Source organism: Callorhinus ursinus, unplaced genomic scaffold (genome assembly GCF_003265705.2).
Source record: "Callorhinus ursinus isolate GAN/ISIS: 27379988/994484 unplaced genomic scaffold, GSC_fseal_2.0 scaffold40, whole genome shotgun sequence".
Classification (NCBI taxonomy): Eukaryota; Metazoa; Chordata; class Mammalia; order Carnivora; family Otariidae; genus Callorhinus; species Callorhinus ursinus.
Window position 1 is genome coordinate 6,611,421 of NW_027397102.1, and position 19,624 is coordinate 6,631,044.

Below are 19,624 nucleotides of genomic sequence, written 5' to 3' on the forward strand. Positions count from 1 at the left end.
CCAAACAAAACAATAGAAAAGATCAATGAAACCAAGACCTTATTCCTTGACAAGATAAACAAAATTGATAAATCCTACATGTCAATATCCTTAATGAATACAGATTCAAAAGTCATCAACAAAATATTAGCAAACCGGCAGCGTGGGTTGCGCGGGGACCTCACGAGCCGGGCGCGCCCTGTTGGCTGCGGGATCCTAGTGGGCTGCAGTCCCAGCACCTCGGAGCCGCCCCCTTCGGTGGTGGGAGGGGCAGACGGAGGAGGCGCTGCGAGACGGAAGCCATGTTTGTGGCGCTCCACATCGCGGTGGACCGTAAAGATCTCATCCATGATGTCTCTTTAGACTCCCATGGGTGACTGATGGCTACCTGCTCCAGCGACCAGAGCGTCAAGGTCTGGGATAAAAGTGAAAGTGGGGATTGCCATTGTACCGCTACCTGGAAGATACATAGTAGATCTGTGTGGCATGTGACATGGGCCCATCCTGAATTTGGACAGATTTTGACTTCTTGTTCTTTTGACGGAACAGCTGCTGTGTGGGAAGAAATAGTAGGAGAATCAAATGATAAACTTCGAGGACAGAGTCACTGGGTTAAGAGGACAACTCTAGTGGATGGCAGAACATCTGTTACTGATGTGAAATTTGCTCCTAAGCACATGGGTCTTATGTTAGCAACCTGTTCAGCAGATGGTATAGTAAGAATATATGGCGTGCCAGATGTTATGAATCTCAGCCAGTGGTCTCTGCAGCATGAGATTTCACGTAAGCTAAACTGTAGTTGTATTTCTTGGAACCCTTCAAGTTCTCGTGCTCATTCCCCCATGACAGCTGTAGGAAGTGATGACAATAGTCCAAATGCAATGGCCAAGGTTCAGATTTTTGAATATAATGAAAATACCAGGAAATATGCAAAAGCTGAAACCCTCATGACAGTCACAGATCCTGTACATAACATTGCCTTTGCTCCAAACTTGGGAAGATTTTTCCATATTCTAGGCATAGCAACGAAAGATATGAGGATTTTTACATTAAAGCCTGTGAGGAAAAAACTTACTTCTTCTGGTGGGCCCACAAAACTTGAAATCCATATAGTGGCTCAGTTTGATAATCATAATTCCCAGGTCTGGTGAGTGAGTTGGAATATAACAGGAACAGTGCTAGCATCTTCAGGAGATGATGGCTGTGTAAGACTGTGGAAAGCTAATTATATGGACAATTGGAAGTATACTGATATTTTGAAAGGTAATGAGAGCCCTGTCAATAGGGATTCTCAGCAGGGAAACTCAAATCCTTCCCTAGGTTCAAATATCCCAAATCTTCAAAATTCATTAAATGATCTTCTGGCAGAAAGCACAGCTGAGTACCAGCTAACTGAAGTAACTTTGCTGTTTTGCTGCTTGTTGCATGCACACAGGAATGGAAAGCGAGCTCCTTTTCCCCTTCCCCAGTGCCTTTTGACCTCTCCCAATATACACCAGCAGCCAGCTTACTACTAAACGCAATCCAAAAGGCCTTTAAAAGTCCAGTGTATTTCATTTTTTTTGTACTAGCCAGTTTATTGACACTATTTGAAGCTTTTGAAATATAAATGGAGAGGCTTTTTGTTGAAACATTGTCACCAAATCAATTTTTTGAAATGTTCCTGAACTTAACATGGGTTTTAAAATTAAAAGGATTGTTACTATCCTTATAAGTAGTTGGGAGGAGGGAAAATATCACTTTATCCATTTGGAGAACATAGGCTTATTACTTTTGTTTTCTAAACAGTAAGCTAAAATGATGAATTTTTATAATTTTAATTTGAAGGTTGAATAAATATTTTTCATAAAGATAAAAAAAATATTAGCAAACAGCATTCAATAATATATTAAAAGATTATTTACCATGATTAATTGAGATTTCTTCCAAGGATGCAAAGGTGGTTCGATATTCACAAATTAATCAATGGATTACACCACATCTATAAAACAAAAGATAAAAAATGATTTTTTCAATAAAACAATGATTATTTCAATAAATGCAAAAGTGCTATACACACAAACATAATATTACTCATCCATCAAAAAGAATGAAATCTTGCCATTTACAACAATATGGATGGAGTTAGAGAGTATTATGCTTAACGAAACAAGTCACTCAGAGAAAGACAAATACCATATGATTCCACCCATATGTAGAATTTAAGAAACAAAACAGGTGAACATAAGGGAGGGGAAGGAAAAATAAAATAAGATAAAAACAGAGAGGGAGGCAAACCATAGGAGACTCTTTATAGGGAACAAACAAGGATGCTGGAGGTGAGGGGTGTGGGCAGATGGGGTAATTGGGTTATGGACATTAAGGAGGGCACTTGATGTAATGAACACTGGGTGTTACATGCAACTGCTGAATCACTAAATTCTACCACTGAAACTAATAATACACTATATGTTAACTAACTTGAATTTAAATAAAATTTTAAAAAGAGAAAATTCTGAACATTCCACCAGGAAACTACTAGAAGTAATAAATGAATTCAATAAAGTTGCGGGATTCAAAATTAATACCCAGAAATCATTAGTGCTTCTAAACACTAATAACAAAGTAGCACAAAGTGAAATTAAGAAAACAATTCCATTTAGAATTGCACACAAGCACAAAATATCTAGGAAGACAACCAGGGAAGTGAAAAACCTGTACATGGATAACTATAAACATTAATGAAAAAAATTGAAGATGACACAAATGGAAAGATATTCAGTGCTCATAGATTGTAAGAATCAGTATTGTTAAAGTATTTATACTACCCAAATCAATTTAGAGATTTAATGAAATCCTTATCAAAATACTAACACCATTTTTCACAAAAGTAGAAGAAATAATAATAATCTGTGGGCCACCTGGGTGGTTCAGTTAGTTAAGTGTCTGCCTTCAGCTCAGGTCATTGTCTCAGGGTCCTGGGCTTGAGCCCCACATTAAGCTCTCTGCTCAGCAAGGAGTCAGCTTCACTCTTTATCTCTGTGTTCATACTCTCTCCCTCTCTCTCTCTTTCAAATAAAAATAAATAAATAAATAAATAAATAAATAAATCTTTAAAAAAATAATAATTTGTATGGAACCAATACCATACACTTTTGACTACTACCTGTAACAAACAAATGGAACAGAATAGAGAGCCCAGAAATAAACTCATGCTTATAAAGTCAATTAATCTATGACAAAAAAATCAAGAATATACAATGGGGAAAAGAAAGTCTCTTCAACAAAGGATGCTGGAAAAACTGGGCTGCTGCATGCAAAAGAATAAAACTGGACCACTTTGTTACACCATACACAAAAATAAACAAAATGGATTAAAGATGTAAATGTGAGACCTGAAAACATAAAACTCTTAGAAGATAACCTAAGCAGTAATTTGTTTGATACTGTCTTTAGAAATATTTTTCTAGATCTGTCTCCTTTGACAAGGGAAACAAAAGAAAATTAAACTATTGGGACTACACCAAAATAAAAAGATTTTGCAGGATGAAGGAAACCATCAAGAAACAGAAAGGCAACCTTCTTAATAAGAAAAGATATTTGCAAATGATATATCTGATAATAGGTTAATTTCTAAAATATATAAAGAACTTATACAACTCAACACCAAAATAAAAAGAAAAGAAACAAACAATCTGAATAAAAAATGGGTAGGGACATGAATAGACATTTTTCCAAAAAAATATATACAGATGGCTAACAGACACATGAAAAGATGCTCAATATCACTCATCATCAGGGAAATGTAAATCAAATCTACAATGAGATACCACCTCATACCTGTCAGAATGACTAAAATAAAAAACACAAGAAACAACAGGTGTTGGTGAGGATATGGAGAATCCTTGTGCACTGTTGGTAGGAATGTAAACTGGTGCGGTCACTGTGGAAGATAGTATGACATTTCCTCAAAAAATTAAAAATAAAATTTACATATAATCCAGTAACCTTACTACTAGGTATTTATGCAGAGAAAATGAAAACACTAATTTGAAAGGATATATGCACCCCTATGTTTATTGCAGCATTATTGACAATAGCCAAGATAAAGAAGCAACCCAAATGTCCATCCATAGATGAGTGGATAAAGATGTGGTATATATATATGCAATAGAATATTACTAAGCTTCAAAAAATGAAGTCTTGTCATTTGCAACAACATAAATGGACCTAAAAGATATAATGCTAAGCAAAATCAGTCAGTCAAAGAAAGATTAGTATCATATTATTTCACTCATATGTGGATTTGAAGAAACACAAAACATGAACAAACAAGAATTAAGAGAGACATAAAACCAGACTCTTAAATACATAGAAAATTTGTTGGTTGCAAGAGGGTAGGTGAGTGGGGGAAAAGGTGAAATTGATAAAGAGGATCAAGTGTACTTTTATATAGTACTGAGTAATGTATATTTCTAGGACTCAGCACTGAGTAATGTATATAATTGTTGAATCATTATATTGTACACATGAAAATAATATAATACTGTATGTTAATTATACTTCAATAAAAGCATGTAAAAAATTGCATGGAACTATGAGACACCCCAAATGGCCAAAGCAATCATAAGAAAGAAGAACACAGCTGGATATATCACAATTCTAGTTTTCAAAATAAACTACAAAAACAACATGGTACTGACACAAAAACAGACACATAGATTAATGGAATAGAATAGATAGCCTAGAAAGAATCCCATGCTTATATGATTAATTAATTTATGACAAGGGAAACAAGAACATACAATGGAGAAAAGACAGTCTCTTCAGCAAATTGTGCTGGGAAAACTGGACAGCTTCATGTAAAAGAATAAAACTGGACCACTTTTTAACACCATGCACAAAAATAAACTCAAAGTAGACTAAAGACATTAAAGTGAAAGCAAACTATAAAAATTCTAGAAAGGAATATAAGCAGTAGTTTTTTTTACATTGGCCATAGCAACATTTTCCCAATATGTTCCTAAGACAAGAGATACAAAAGCAAAAATAAACTATTGGGACTACATCAAAATAAAAAGGTTTTGCACAGCAAGTGAAACCATCAACAAAACAAAAAGATAACATACTGAATGGAAAAATGTTACTGTAAATGATATATGTGATAAGAAGTTAATATACAAAATATATAAAGTACTTAGACAATTAAACACACACACACACACACACACACACACACACACACACACACAAATCTGGTTTAAAAATGGACAGAGGACCTTAATAGACTTAATTTTCCCAAAGAAGACATCCAGGTGTCCAAATAGACACATGAAAAGATACTCAACATCACTAGTCATGTGGGAAAAGTAAGCAAAAATCACAATTAGTTCTCACCTTATGACTTTCAGAATGGCTAAAATAAATAAATAAAAAAAAGAACAAATAACCAGTGTTGGCAAGAATGTGGAGAAAAGCAAAACCTTGTGCACTGTTGGGGAGAATGCAAATTGGTACAGCCAATGTGGAAAGGGATATGAAGTTTCCTCAAAACTTAAAAGTAAAAATCCTATGTCATCCAAGTATTCCACTACTGGGTATTTACCCAAAGAAAACAAAAACACTAATTCAAGTAGCTATATGCAATCCTGTTTCTTGCAACATTATTTACAGTAACCAATGCAAGTGTCCATTGATAGATGAATAGATAAAGATGTGGTTTATGTATACAATGGAATGTACACACCCATAAAAAAGGATGATCTTGCCACTTGCAACAATATGGAAGGAACTAGAAACTATTATGCTAAGTAAAATACATCAGAATGAGAATACAAATAGCATATGATTTCACTCATATGTGGCATCTAAATAAACAAATGAATAAACGAAAAAACCCAGAATTACTTCTATAAATACAGAGAACAAACTGATGGTTGTTAAAAGAAAGAAAGTGTGGGATTAGGAAGAGAGTGAAGGGGAGTGGGAGATACAGGCTTCAACTTGAGGTATGAATGTCATGCAAGTTAAACATACAGCATAGGGAGTATAGTCACTGATATTGAAAGAGCATTGCATGGTTACACATTGTAGCTACACTTGAGGTAAGCATAACATAATGTATAGAGATATTGAAACATGTGGTACACCTGGAATTAATGTAACATTGTGTTTCAACTGTACTCATAAAAAAATTTTAAAAAGGAGTCTGGAAGATGGTGATGAAGTAGGAGGACCCTAGGCTTGCCTCATTTGATGGATGTAATTAGATAACAATCAAATCATCCTAAATACCCCAGAAATTGACTTGAAGACTGGCAGAACAAACTTCACAACTAAAGGTAGAGAAGAGACCACATTGAAGAAGGCAGGAAGTGTGGAGACATGGTTGGGAGAGAAACAGTTTGTGGCTGCTGCTGTGGGGAGCCACAGTCACAGAGAAGGGCAAAAGACAGACTAGCACACAGGGGAGCACATGGGGAAAACAGATCCCCAAAACAATTAACTTGGAGAGTGAAAGAGTCTGAATTTCCTGAGTTATTGCAACCAGTGGGGCTTAAAGCTTGGAGTTTGAAGTCACTGGGCTTGATTTGGGGAGAGCTCTGAAGCATTTGGGCTGCTCTTTGAGAACAGTCAAGTCAAACAATCTGGGGACAGATAGCCTGGAAACACTGATCTGAAGAGTGCCTGGGGCAAACAATGGGAAAGTTATTTGCTCCTCTCAGAGCATGTCCTAGAGAAGCAGGATTCATGGAGACACCTCTTCTGGAACAAAGAAACTGACAGGTGCCATTTCTCTCCCCCACCCTTCAGCATAAACACAAAACCATGTGTGGGAACCTGCACAGCACAGACAATCACTACCTGACTTCCTTACACCAAGCCCCACCACATCACACTCTGGTGGAACTGCCATTCCCTGTTAGGCTTGCCTCAGTCCCAGGGCAGCAGGTCCCTTTCCCCAGAAGTCAGGCCCAAACCAATGCTCACACTGTATCTCCCAATATGGAAATTTTCTGGAGTCTTGGTTCTGGAAGCAGGGGCAACAGGTTTCATTTCACAAGGAGACCAGAGCACACCTAGTTAAAACGAGCCACATTCAAACCAGGGACCAAACACTGCCCACAAGAAGCAAGGTGACCATCTACAGATGACTGTCCTGAAGGATAAGGCAGCCAGGACAACAGCAGAGTGCGTGCAGCACACATTGGAGACACTCCAGAAGTGCCAGGCCCTGGGGAAGAGGGGACACTACAGTTCAGAGCACTACAGGACCTCTTCTTCATAAGGCCATTACCCTCAAGAACAGAGGATGTAGCTGACTTTCCAAACACAGAAAAATGCACAGACATAGACAGAATGAGAAGATAGAGGAATTTGTCTCAAATGAAATAACAGGACAAGGCCACAGCCAGAGATTTAAGTGAAACAGATATAAGTAACATGTCTGATAGAGAAATTTAAAGTAATGATCATAAGGATACTCACTGGACTTGAGAAAAAAGTGGAAGATATGAGTGAGATCCTTAACACAGAGATAAGGAATAATATAGCAGAGAAAAAGGGTTGAAAAAATGAAATGAGAAACATGCTTGGATGGATTAAACAGCAGGCTGGAAGAAGCAGAGGAATGAATGACCTAGAAAACAAACTAAAGGAAAATAATCAAACTGAACAAAAGAGAGAAAATAAAATTATGAAAAATGAGAATAGGCTTAGGGAACACAGTGACTTCATCAAACTTAATAACATTCACATTATAGGAGAAGAGAGAGAAAAGGGGGGAAATTATTTGAAGAGATAATAGCTGAAAACACTAATCTGGGAAAAGCAACAGATATTCAGATCCAGGAAGCACAGAAAACCCCCAGTAGAATCAAGATTTTATTTTGGCAAAACAAAATCTGTCAAAAAAAAGCAGATCCACACCAAGGCACATTATAATTAAAATGGCAACATACTGATAAGGAAAAAAAAATTAAAAGCAGCAAGACAGAAGAACACAGGTGCACACAAGGGAACCTCCATAAGGCTATGTGCAGATTTTTCAGCAAAAACTTTGCAAGCTAGGTGGAGTGGCATGATATATTCAAAATGTTAAATGGGAAAAGTCTACAGCCAAGAATACTCTATCCAGCAAAGCTATCGTTCAGAATAGAAGGAGAGATAAAGAGGATAAAGAATTTCCTGAACAAAACTAAGGGAGTTTGAGAGCACTAAACTAGCCCTGCAAGAAATATTAAAGGAGAATTTTTGAGTGGAAATATCAGTACAGGAACAAACAAAATAAAAGAATGTAAAATATGACACTATTTACCTAAAGCATGTGGAGGAGAGGAATAAAGAATGGGTTCAAACTTAAACAACCATCAACTTAATATAGACTGCTCTATGCAGAAGATGTTATATACAAACCTAATGGTACCTGCAAATGAAAAACCAGTAACAGATACTCAGAGAATAAAGATAAAGGAATCCAAGTAAATCACTAAAGAGAGCCAACAAACTATGACAGAGAGCAAGAGAAGAAAAGATCAGAGAAAGACAACCAAAATAACTATACAACAAGGAACAAAATAGCAATAAATACATATCTATTAATAATTACTTTGAGTGAAAATGGACTAAAACTCAAAGAAAAGGCCTAGAGTGACAGAATGGATAAGGAAAAAAAAAGAAGACCCATCTATATGTTGCCTACAGGAGACTCATTTTAGATCTAAACACACCTGAAGATTGAACATGAGAGAATGCAAAAATATTTATCATGCAAATGTATGTCAAAAGAAAGGCAGATTAGCAATACTTATATTGGACAAAATAGACTTTCTTTTCTTTTTTTGTTTCAAGTTTTTATGTATGTATGTATGTATGTATGTATTTTTAAGTAAGCTCCACCACCAGCATGTAGCACAATGTGAGGCTTAAACTCATGATCCTGAGATCAAGATTTGAGCTAAGATCAAGAGTTGGGTACTTAACTGACTGAGCCACCCAGACACCCCTCAAGTTTTTATTTCAATTCTAGTTAGTTAAAATATAGTGTAATGTTGGTTTCAGGAGAATTTAGTGATTCATCACTTGTATATTAATACCCAGTGCTCATCATAACCAGTGCACTCTTAATATGCACCCCTTATTGGGTGCCTGGGTGGCTCAGTTGGTTAAGTGACTGCCTTCGGCTCAGGTCATGATCCTGGAGTCCCGGGATCGAGTCCCGCATCAGACTCCCTGCTCAGCAGGGAGTCTGCTTCTCCCTCTGACCCTCTTCCCTCTCGTGCTCTCTATCTCTCATTCTCCCTCTCTCTCAAATAAATAAATAAAATCTTAAAAAAAATGCACCACTTATCTAGCCCATCCACTACCATCCTTCCTCTATCAGCCCTCAGTTTGTTCTCTGTAGTTGAGTCTCATGGATTGCCTCCCTCTCTTTTTCCCTCTTCCCCTATGTTCATCTCTTTTCTTTCTTAAATTCCACATATGTAGACTTTAAAACAAAGACTGTGACAATAGGGGCACCTGGGTAGCTCAGTCATTAAGCATCTGCCTTCGGCTCAGGTCATGATCCCAGGGTCCTGGGATCAAGTCCCACATCGGGCTCCCTGCTCCGCAGGAAGCCTGCTTCTCCCTCTCCCACTCCCCCTGCTTGTATTCCCTCTCTAGCTGTCTCTCTCTCTGTCAAATAAATAAATAAAATCTTTAAAAAAAAGACTGTGACAAGAGACAGGAAAAGACACTATATAATAACGAAGGAGATAATCCAACAGAAACATATAACAATTATAAATATTTATGTACACAAAATGGGAGCACCAAAATACATAAACTAGTTAATAACAAATATAAAGGAACTACTCAATAGTAATATAATAATAGTAGGGGACTTTAATAACCCAAATACATCAATGGACAGATCCACTAAACAGAAAATCAACAAAGAAACACTGGCTTTGAATGACCTACTGGAATAGATGGATTTACCATATATTTAGAACATTCCATCCTAAATCATCAGAATAGTTTCCTTTCAAAAGAGGAATAAATGACATATTAGGTGACAAAACACGCCTCAACATATTGCAGAAACTCGAAATCATACCATGCACCTTTTCTGACAACAAAGTTATGAAAGTAGAAGTCAACCACAGGGGTGCCTGTGTGGCTCAGTAGGTTAAGCGTCCAAATCTTGGTTTCCTCGGCACAGGTCATGATCTCAGGGTTGTGAGAGTGAGCCCTGCATTGGGCTCTGCTCTGTGTGGAGCCTACTTCTTAGATCTCTCTCCCCCTGTGCCCCTTCCCCACCCCTCTCTTTCAAATAAATAAATAAATCTTAAAAAATGGAGCCAACCACAAAAAAATCTGGAAAGGCCACAATAATTATTGAACATTATATCAAAAACTAATGATGTACTATAACTTGGCAAATTGAATTTAAATAATAATAAAAAATAACATACTATTAAATGATGAATGGATCAACCAGGAAATCAAGGAAGAAATTTAAAAAATACATGGAAGCAAATGGAAATGAAAATACAACATATCAAAATCTTCTGGATACAGCAAATGCAGTTCCAAGAGATAAGTTTATAGTGTTAAAGGCCTACCTCAAGAAGCAAGTAAAATCTCAAATAAACAACCTAACCTTACACCTAAAGGAGCTTGAAAAAGAACAAAAACTGAAGCTTAAAACTAGCAGAAGGAATGCAATAATAAAGATTAGAGCAGAAATAAATGAAATAGAAACTAAAAAACAATAGAACAGATCAATGAAACCAAGAGGTGGTTTTTTAAAAAAAAAAAAAAAAAACAGAAACAGTAAAATGGATAAATCTCCAGCCAGACTTTTCAAGAAAAAAGGGAAAGGATCCATATGAATAAAATCAGAAATGAGAGAGGAGAAATAACAACCAACACCACAGAAATACAAGAATTATAGGAGAATATTATAAAAATAACTATATGCAAATCATTAGAAAACTCAGAAGAAATGGATACATTTCTAGAAATATATAAACTACCAAGACTGAAACAACAAAATAGGAAATTTGAACAAACAAATTACCACCAAAGAAATTGAATCAGTAATCAAACTCCCAACAAGCAAAAGTCCAGGATGAGACAGCTTTCCAGGAGAACTCTATCAAACATTTTAAGAAGAGTTAATACCTATTCTTCTCAAATATTTCAAAAAATAGTAAAGGAAGGAAAATTTCCAAATTCATTATATGAGGTCAGATTTACCCTGATTCCCAAAGGAGACAAAGACACACACAAAAACAAAAAGGATTATAGGCCAATATCTTTATATCTTTGATGAACATAGATGTAAAATTCCTCAACAAAATACTAGCAAACCAAATCCAAAAACACATTAAAAAATCATTCACCATGACCAATGGGATTTATCCTTGTGTTGCAGAAGTGATTCAATATTTGCAAATCAATCAACATGATAATTACATCAATAATAGAAAGGAAGAGAATCATTTAATCATTTCAATAGATACAGAAACTCATTTGACAATGTAAACATCCATTCACAATAAAAGTGCTCTAACAAAGTTAGTTAGTTTAGAAGGAACAGCCTCAACATAATAAGGGCCATATATGAAAATAACTACAGCTAACTTTATCTTCAATAGGGAAAAACTGAGAGGCTTTCCCCTAAAATCATGAACAAGACAAGGTTGTCCACTCTCACCACTTTTATTCAACATAGTACTGGAAGTCCTATCCCCAGCAATCAGACAACAAAAAGAAATTGGCATCCAAATTAGTAAGGAAGAAATAAAACTTCCACTGTTTGCAGATGACATGATAGTATATATAGAAAACTTGAAAGATTCCAATAAAAAAAATGCTAGAAGTGATAAACAAATTCAGTAAAGTCACAGGATACAGAGTCAATGTACAGAAATCTGTTGTATATTTAAACACCAATAATGAATCAGCAGAAAGAGAAATTAAGAATCCCATTTACAATTGCACTAAAATATTAAGTTACCTAGAAATAAACATAACCAAACAGGTGTAAAAACTGTACTCTGAAATTTTAAAACACTGATGAAAGAAATTGAAGATGACACAAAGAAATGGAAAGACATTCCATGCTCATGTATTGGAAGAATGAATATTGTTAAAATTTCTATACTACCCAAAGCAATCTATTCATTTAATGTGATCCCCATCAAAATACCACCAGCATTTTTCACAGAGCTAGAACAAACAATCCTAAAATTTGTATGGAACCACAAAAGACCCCAAGTAGTCAAAGTAACCCTGAAAAACAAAAGCAAAGCTGTAAGCATCACAATTCTGGACATCAAGTTATATTACAAAGCTGTAGGTCAAAAAGAGTATGGTACTGGCACAAAAATTGACACATAGTTCAATGGAACAGAGTAGAAAACCCAGAAATGAATGCACAAGTATATGGTCAATTAATCTTCCACAAAGCAGGAAAGAATATCCAAAAGAAAAAAGACAGTCTCTTCAATAAATAGTGTTGGAAAAACTGGAGAGTAGCATGCAGAAGAATGAAACTGTATCAGTTTCTTACACCATACTATATATATATATATATATAAATATATATATATAGTAATCAATTTGGGTGGAATATTTCTCAACCATAAAAAAGAATTAAATCTTGACATCTTCAATGACATGGATTGAGCTAGAGAGTCTCATGCTAAGCAAAATAAGCCAGTCAGAGAAAGACAAATACCATATGATTTTACTTATATGTGGATTTTAAAAATCAAAACAAACAAGTGAAGTGACTAAAAAGAGAGGTAAACCAAGAAACAGATTTCTAGGTATATAGAACAAATTGGGAATTGGGTGGGGAGATGGGTTAAATAAGAGATGGAGATTAAGGAGTGCACTTGTGATGAGCACCAGGTGTTGTATTGACTTTTTTAATCATAATATTGTACACCTGAAACTAATATTACACAGTATGTTAGCTAACTGGAATTTAAATAAAAACTTATAAAAAAAGATCATCCTGTTTTTAATAAAAGTGAGAAAAGACAACCCATATATATGTGTAAGGAATTCCCCAATTCCGTTAGACATAATCATATTTCATTCAGGAGTCAAATACATTGTAATGTTGCATCAAAATTTTTTTAGATTACCAGTTTTGCTTCTCTGTAACAGTAAATAATGAAGAGTTGATACAAATGTAGTGGTCCGAAGGGGTGTGTGCACCCCAATGTTGATAGCAGCAATGTCCACAATAGCCAAACTATGGAAAGAGCCAAGATGTGCATCAAGAGATGAATGGGTAAAGAAGATATGGTATATATAAACAATAGAATGTTATGCAGCCATCAAAAGGAATGAAATCTTGCCATTTGCAATGATGTGGATGGAACTGGAGGATATTATGCTGAGCAAAATAAGTAAACCAGAGAAAGACATGTATCATATGATCTCACTGATATGAGGAATTCTTCATCTCAGGAAACAAACTGAGGGTTGCTGGAGTGGTGGGCAGTGGGAGGGATGGGGTGGCAGGGTGATAGATATTGGAGAGGGTATGTGCTATGTGAGCTCTGTGAATTGTGTAAGACTGTTGAATCGCAGACCTGTACCTCTGAAACAAATAATACTTTATATATTTTTTTAAAAAAGAAGATAGTAGGAAGGGAGAAATGAAGGGGGGATATCGGAGGGGGAGACAAACCATGAGAGACTATGGACTCTGAGAAACAAACTGACGGTTCTAGAGGGGAGGGGGTGGGGGGATGGGTTAGCCTGGTGATGGGTATTAAAGAGGACACGTACTGAATGGAGCACTGGGTGTTATACTCAAATAATGAATCATGGAACACTACATCAAAAACTAATGATGGAGGGAGGAAAAAGATGGAGGAGGAGTAGGGGACCCTATTAAAACTGGTCCCCGGAATTGAGCTGGATATCTACCAGACCACCCTGAGCTCCCACGAAATCAGCCTAAGATGTAAGAAGGTATGGATCTCTACAAACAGATTATCACAGGCAGTTGGTTTTGAGATAGGAAGTAGGGAGCTGTGATTCTGCGGGCAGATATTGGAGGATAAATGGCAGCGGGAGGGAGCCTGGCTGTGGGGATCCTACACCGCCGGTGATCGATAGCCTCCCACGCTGAGGATGGGGCACAAACTTGCAGACCGGTAGCCTCAGGGAAATAACTTTAGCGCAGCCCCCGGGGATGGAAACCTGGAGCGGCAGGGTCACGTGTGTGAACTGGGAGCGGCTAGGGGTATTAGAAGCACAAAGGGCAGAGATGTGCCCCGACCTGGAGGCAGGACTGGGAACACTGCAGAGGGGTGCACAACCCAGGATGCTGCAGTTTATAGCAGCACAGACAGAAACAGAGATAGTGTGGCCTGGAGAGCTCACTGAAGAACAGACTGCAATCTCTCTGCTCTGAGGTAGAGGGTTGGAAACTGTCTCTTCTGCTCTGACTCTCTGAAGAGATGCGGAAAGCTCCCAGGGAAAGTCACCAGAGAACAAAAGCCCCAAAAAACTGGTTCCCACTGGTCCCACCCCCTGACTCAGGGGGGCAGGGCAACTCTGCCCAAACAAGGTTGCCTGAGTAAGAGTGCGGCAGGTTGCTCCCCCAGAAGACAGGCTGGGAGAACAAGAGGCCAGCAACCCTAAGGTCCCTAGAAAACAGGTGCATCTTGCTTGGGTTCTGGTCAATAATTTGGACTCTATAAAATCCCTCAACCACCAATCAACAGAATGACTAGGCGGACAAACCCCCAAAATAGGAAAGACTCAGAGATTATGATTTATACCACAGACTTACAAATGGATGCAGATATAACCAAGATGTCGGAGATGGAATTCAGGCTAGCAATTGTGAAGACAATAGCTAGAATGGAGAAATCAATTAATGACAACATAGAGTCTCTAAGGGCAAAAATGAAAGCTGAATTGGCAGAAATTAAAAATGCTATCAATGAGATAAATCTAATCTAGATAATCTAACAGCTAGGGTAAGTGAATCAGAAGAACGATTTAGTGACCTGGAAGACAATTTAATAGATAAAAAGGGAAAAGAGGAGGCCAGGGAAAAACAACTCAGAATCCATGAAAATAGAATCAGAGAAATAAGTGACACCATGAAGCGATCCAATATCAGAATAATTGGAATCCCAGGGGAGAGTGGAGAGAGAGAGGACTAGAAGATATATTTGAGCAAATCGTAGCTGAGAACTTCTCTAATCTGGGGAATGAAACAAACATTCGTGTCCTGGGGGCACAGAGGACCCCTCCTAAGATCAAGGAACACAGGCCAACACCACAGCATGTAATAGTAAAACTCACAAATCTTAGAACCAAGGAAACATCTTAAGGGCATTTGGAGGAAGAGATTTCTTACATACAGAGGGAGGAACATCAGAATAATGTCAGACCTATCCACAGAGACCTGGCAAGCCAGAAAGGCCTGGCAAGACATATTCAGAGTACTAAATGAGAAGAACATGCAGCCAAGAATACTTTATCCGGCAAGGCTGTCATTTAGAATGGATGGAGAGATGCAGAGCTTCCATGACCAACAGAAACTGAAAGAATATGTGACCACTAAGCCAGCCCTGCAAGAAATATTAAGGGGGGTTCTATAAAAGGAGAAACACCCCGAGTGATATACAACAGACATTTACAAAGACTATCTATAAATACAACGTCTTCACACGCAAGAGGATGACAATTAATTCATATCTTTCAATAATCACTCTCAACATGAATGGCCTAAATGCTCCCATAAAAGAGCACAGGGTTGCAGATTGGATAAAAAGACAGGACTCATCCATATGCTATCTACAAGAGACTCATTTTGAACCTAAGGATACATCCAGACCAAAAGTGAAGGGATGGATATCCATCTTCCATGACAGTGGACCTCAAAAGAAAGCTGGAGTAGCAATTCTTATATCAGACAAATTAGATTTTAAACTAAAGTCTGTAATTAGAGACCCAGAAGGACACTATATCATTCTTAAAGTGTCTATCCAACAAGAAGATCTAACAATTGTCAATCTATGCCCCCAACATGGGAGGAGCCATCTACATAAGCCAACTGTTAACCAAAATAAAGAATCATATTGATAACAATACGTTAATTGTAGGAGACCTCAATACTCCACTCTCAGCAATGGACAGATCATCTAAGCAGAAAATCAACAAGGAAACAAGAGCTTTGAATGACACACTGGACCAGATGGACCTCATAGATATATACAGAACATTCCACCCTAAAACAACAGAATACTCTTTCTTCTCGAGCGCACATGAAACTTTCTCCAGAATTGACCACATACTGGGTCACAAATCAGGTCTCAACCGATACCAAAAGACTGAGATTATTCCCTGCATATTCTCAGACCACAATGCTTTAAAAGTGGAACTCAATCACAAGAAAAAAATTGGCAGAAATTCAAACACTTGGAAGCTAAAGACCACTCTGCTCAAGAATGTTTCAGCCAACCAGGAAATCAAAGAAGAACTTAAACAATTCATGGAAACAAATGAGAATGAAAACACATATGTCCAAAACCTATGGGATACTGTAAAGGCAGTCCTAAGGGGTAAATACATAGCCATCCAAGCCTCACTCAAAAAGAATAGCAAAATCCCGAATTCACCAACTAACTCTACACCTTAAAGAACTAGTGTAAAAGCAACAAACAATGCCTACGCCACACAATAGAAGAGAAATAATTAGGATTAGAGCAGAGATCAATGAATTAGAAACCAGAAACACAGATCAGTTCAAAGAAACTAGAAGTTGGTTCTTTGAAAGAATTAGTAAGATTGATAAACCACTGGCCAGACTTATTCAAAAGAAAAGAGAAAGGACCCAAATTGATAAAATTATGAATGAAAGGGGAGAGATCACGACTAACACCAAGGAAATAGAAACAATTATTAGAAATTATTATCAACAAATATATGCCAATAAGCCGAGCAATCTGAATGAAATGGAGGCCTTCCTGGAAACATATAAGATACCAAGACTGAAACAGGAAGAAATTGACAACCTGAATAGGCCAATTACCAGTAATGAGATTGAAGCAGTGATCAGAAACCTCCCAAAAATACAAGAGTTCAGGGACTGTTGGATTCCCTGGGGAATTCTACCAAACATTCAAAGAAGAAATAATACCTATTCTACTGAAGGTGTTTCAAAAAATAAAAACAGAAGGAAAACTACCAATCTCATTCTATGAGGCCAGCATTACCTTAATCCCCAAACCAAGCAGAGACCCCATTAAAAAGAAGAATTTCAGACCAATATCCCTGATGAATATGGATTCCAAAATCCTCAACAAAATCTTAGCTAATAGGCTCCAACAATACATTAAAAGGATCATCCACCACGACCAAGTGGGATTTGTCCCCGGGATGCAAGTGTGGTTCAACATTCGCAAATCAATCAATGTGATAGAACATATTAATAAGAGCAGGGAGAAGAACCGTATGGTCCTCTCAATTGATGCAGAAAAAGCATTTGAGAAAATACAACATCCTTTCTTGGTTAAAACTCTTCAGAGTATAGGGATAGAGGGAACATTCCTCAAGTTCAGAAAATCCATCTATAAAAAACCCACAGCGAATATCATCCTCAATGGGGAAAAGCTGAGAGCCTTTCCCTTAAGATCAGGAACACGTCAAGGATGTCCCACTCTCATCACTATTGTTCAACATAGTACTAGAAGTCCTAGCAACAGCAATCAGACAACAAAAAGAAAAAAAAGGTATTCAAATTGGCAAAGAAGTCAAACTGTCTCTTTTCACAGATGACATGATAATTTATGTGGAAAACCCAAAAGATTCCACCCCCAAATTACTCGAACTCATACAGCAATTCAGTAATGTGGCAGGATACAAAATCGATGCACAGAAATCAGTGGCTTTCTTATACACTAACAATGCAATGGTAGAAAGAGAAATTAGAGAAAAGATTCGATTTACAATATCACCAAAAACCGTAAGATATCTCAGAATAACCCTAAGCAAAGAGGTAAATGATCTGTACTCTAGGAGCTACAGAACACTCATGAAAGAAATTGAAGAAGACACAAAAAAATGGAAAAATATTCCATGCTCATGGATTGGAAGAATAAACATTGTTAAAATGTCTATGCTACCCAGAGCAATCTATACCTTCAGTGCCAACCCGATCGAAATTCCAATGACATTTTTCAAAGTGCTGGAACCAACAATCCTAAAATTTGTATGGAATCAGAAAAGATCCCGAATCACCAAGGAAATGTTGAAAAAGAAAAACAAAACTGGGGGCATCACGTTGCCTGATTTCAAGCTATATTACAAAGCTGTGATCACCAAGACAGCATGGTCCAGGCACAGAAACAGACATATAGACCAATGGAACAGAATGGAGAACCCAGATATGGACCCTCAACTCTATGGTCAAATAATCTTCGACAAAGCAGGAAAAAACATGCAATGGAAAAAAGACAGTCTCTTCAATAAATGGTGCTGGGAAAATTGGACAGCTATATACAGAAGAACGAAACTCGAACATCCTCTAACACCATACGCAAAGATAAACTCAAAATGGATGAAAGACCTCAATGTGAGACTGGAATCCATCAAAATCCTAGAGGAGAACATAGGCAGTAACCTCTTGGACATTGGCCACAGGAACTTTCAAGATTCATCTCCAAAAACTAGCAAAAGTGAACTTTTGGGACTTCATCAAGATAAAAATCTTCTGCACAGCAAAGGAAACAGCCAACAAAACAAAGAGGCAACCCACAGAATGGGAGAAGATATTTGCAAAGATTACTACAGATAAAGGGCTGGTATCCAAGATCTATAAAGAACTTCTCAAACTCAACACCCAAAAAACAAATAATCAAGTCAAAAAGTGGGCAGAAGTCATGAAAAGATACTTCTCTGAAGAAGACATACGAATGGCTAACAGACACATGATAAAATGTTCATCATCATTAGCCATCAGGGAAATTCAAATCAAAATCACATTGAGATACCACCTTACCCCAGTTAGAATGGCAAAAATGGACAGGGCAAGAAACAACAAATGTTGGAGAGGTTGTGGAGAAAGAGGAACCCTCTTACACTGTTGGTGGGAATGCAAGTTGGTACAGCCATTTTAGAAAACAGTGTGGAGGTTCCTTAAAAAATTAAAAATAGAGCTACCCTATGACCCAGCAATTGCACTTCTGGGTATTGACCCCAAAGACACAGATGTAATGAAAAGAAGGGCCATATGCACCCCGATGTTCATAGCAGCAATGTCCGTAATAGCCAAACTGTGGCAAGAGCCAAGATGCCCTTCAAGAGGTGAATGGATAAAGAAGATGTGGTCCTTATATACACTGGAATATGACTCAGCCTTCAGAAAGGATGAATACCCAACTTTTACATCAACATGGATGGGACTGGAGGAGATTATGCTAAGTGAAATAAGTCAAGCAGAGAAAGTCAATTATCGTATGGTTTCACTTATTGGTTGAACATAAGGAATAGCATGGAGGACATTGGGAGAAGGAAGGGAAAAATGAGGGGGGGAAATCGGAGGGAGAGATGAACCATGAGAGGCTACGGACTCTGAGAAAGAAACAGGGTTTTGCAGGGGAGGGGATAAGGGAGATTAGTTAGCCCAGTGATGGGT

The 19,624-nt window shown here is 37.4% G+C and overlaps 1 pseudogene; it reads left to right on the forward strand.

Moving 5' to 3' along the window:
* Positions 1 to 281: 281 nt before the first annotated feature.
* On the forward strand, positions 282 to 1,702 carry LOC112816572 (nucleoporin SEH1 pseudogene; annotated as a pseudogene).
* The last annotated feature ends 17,922 nt before the right edge of the window (positions 1,703 to 19,624 follow it).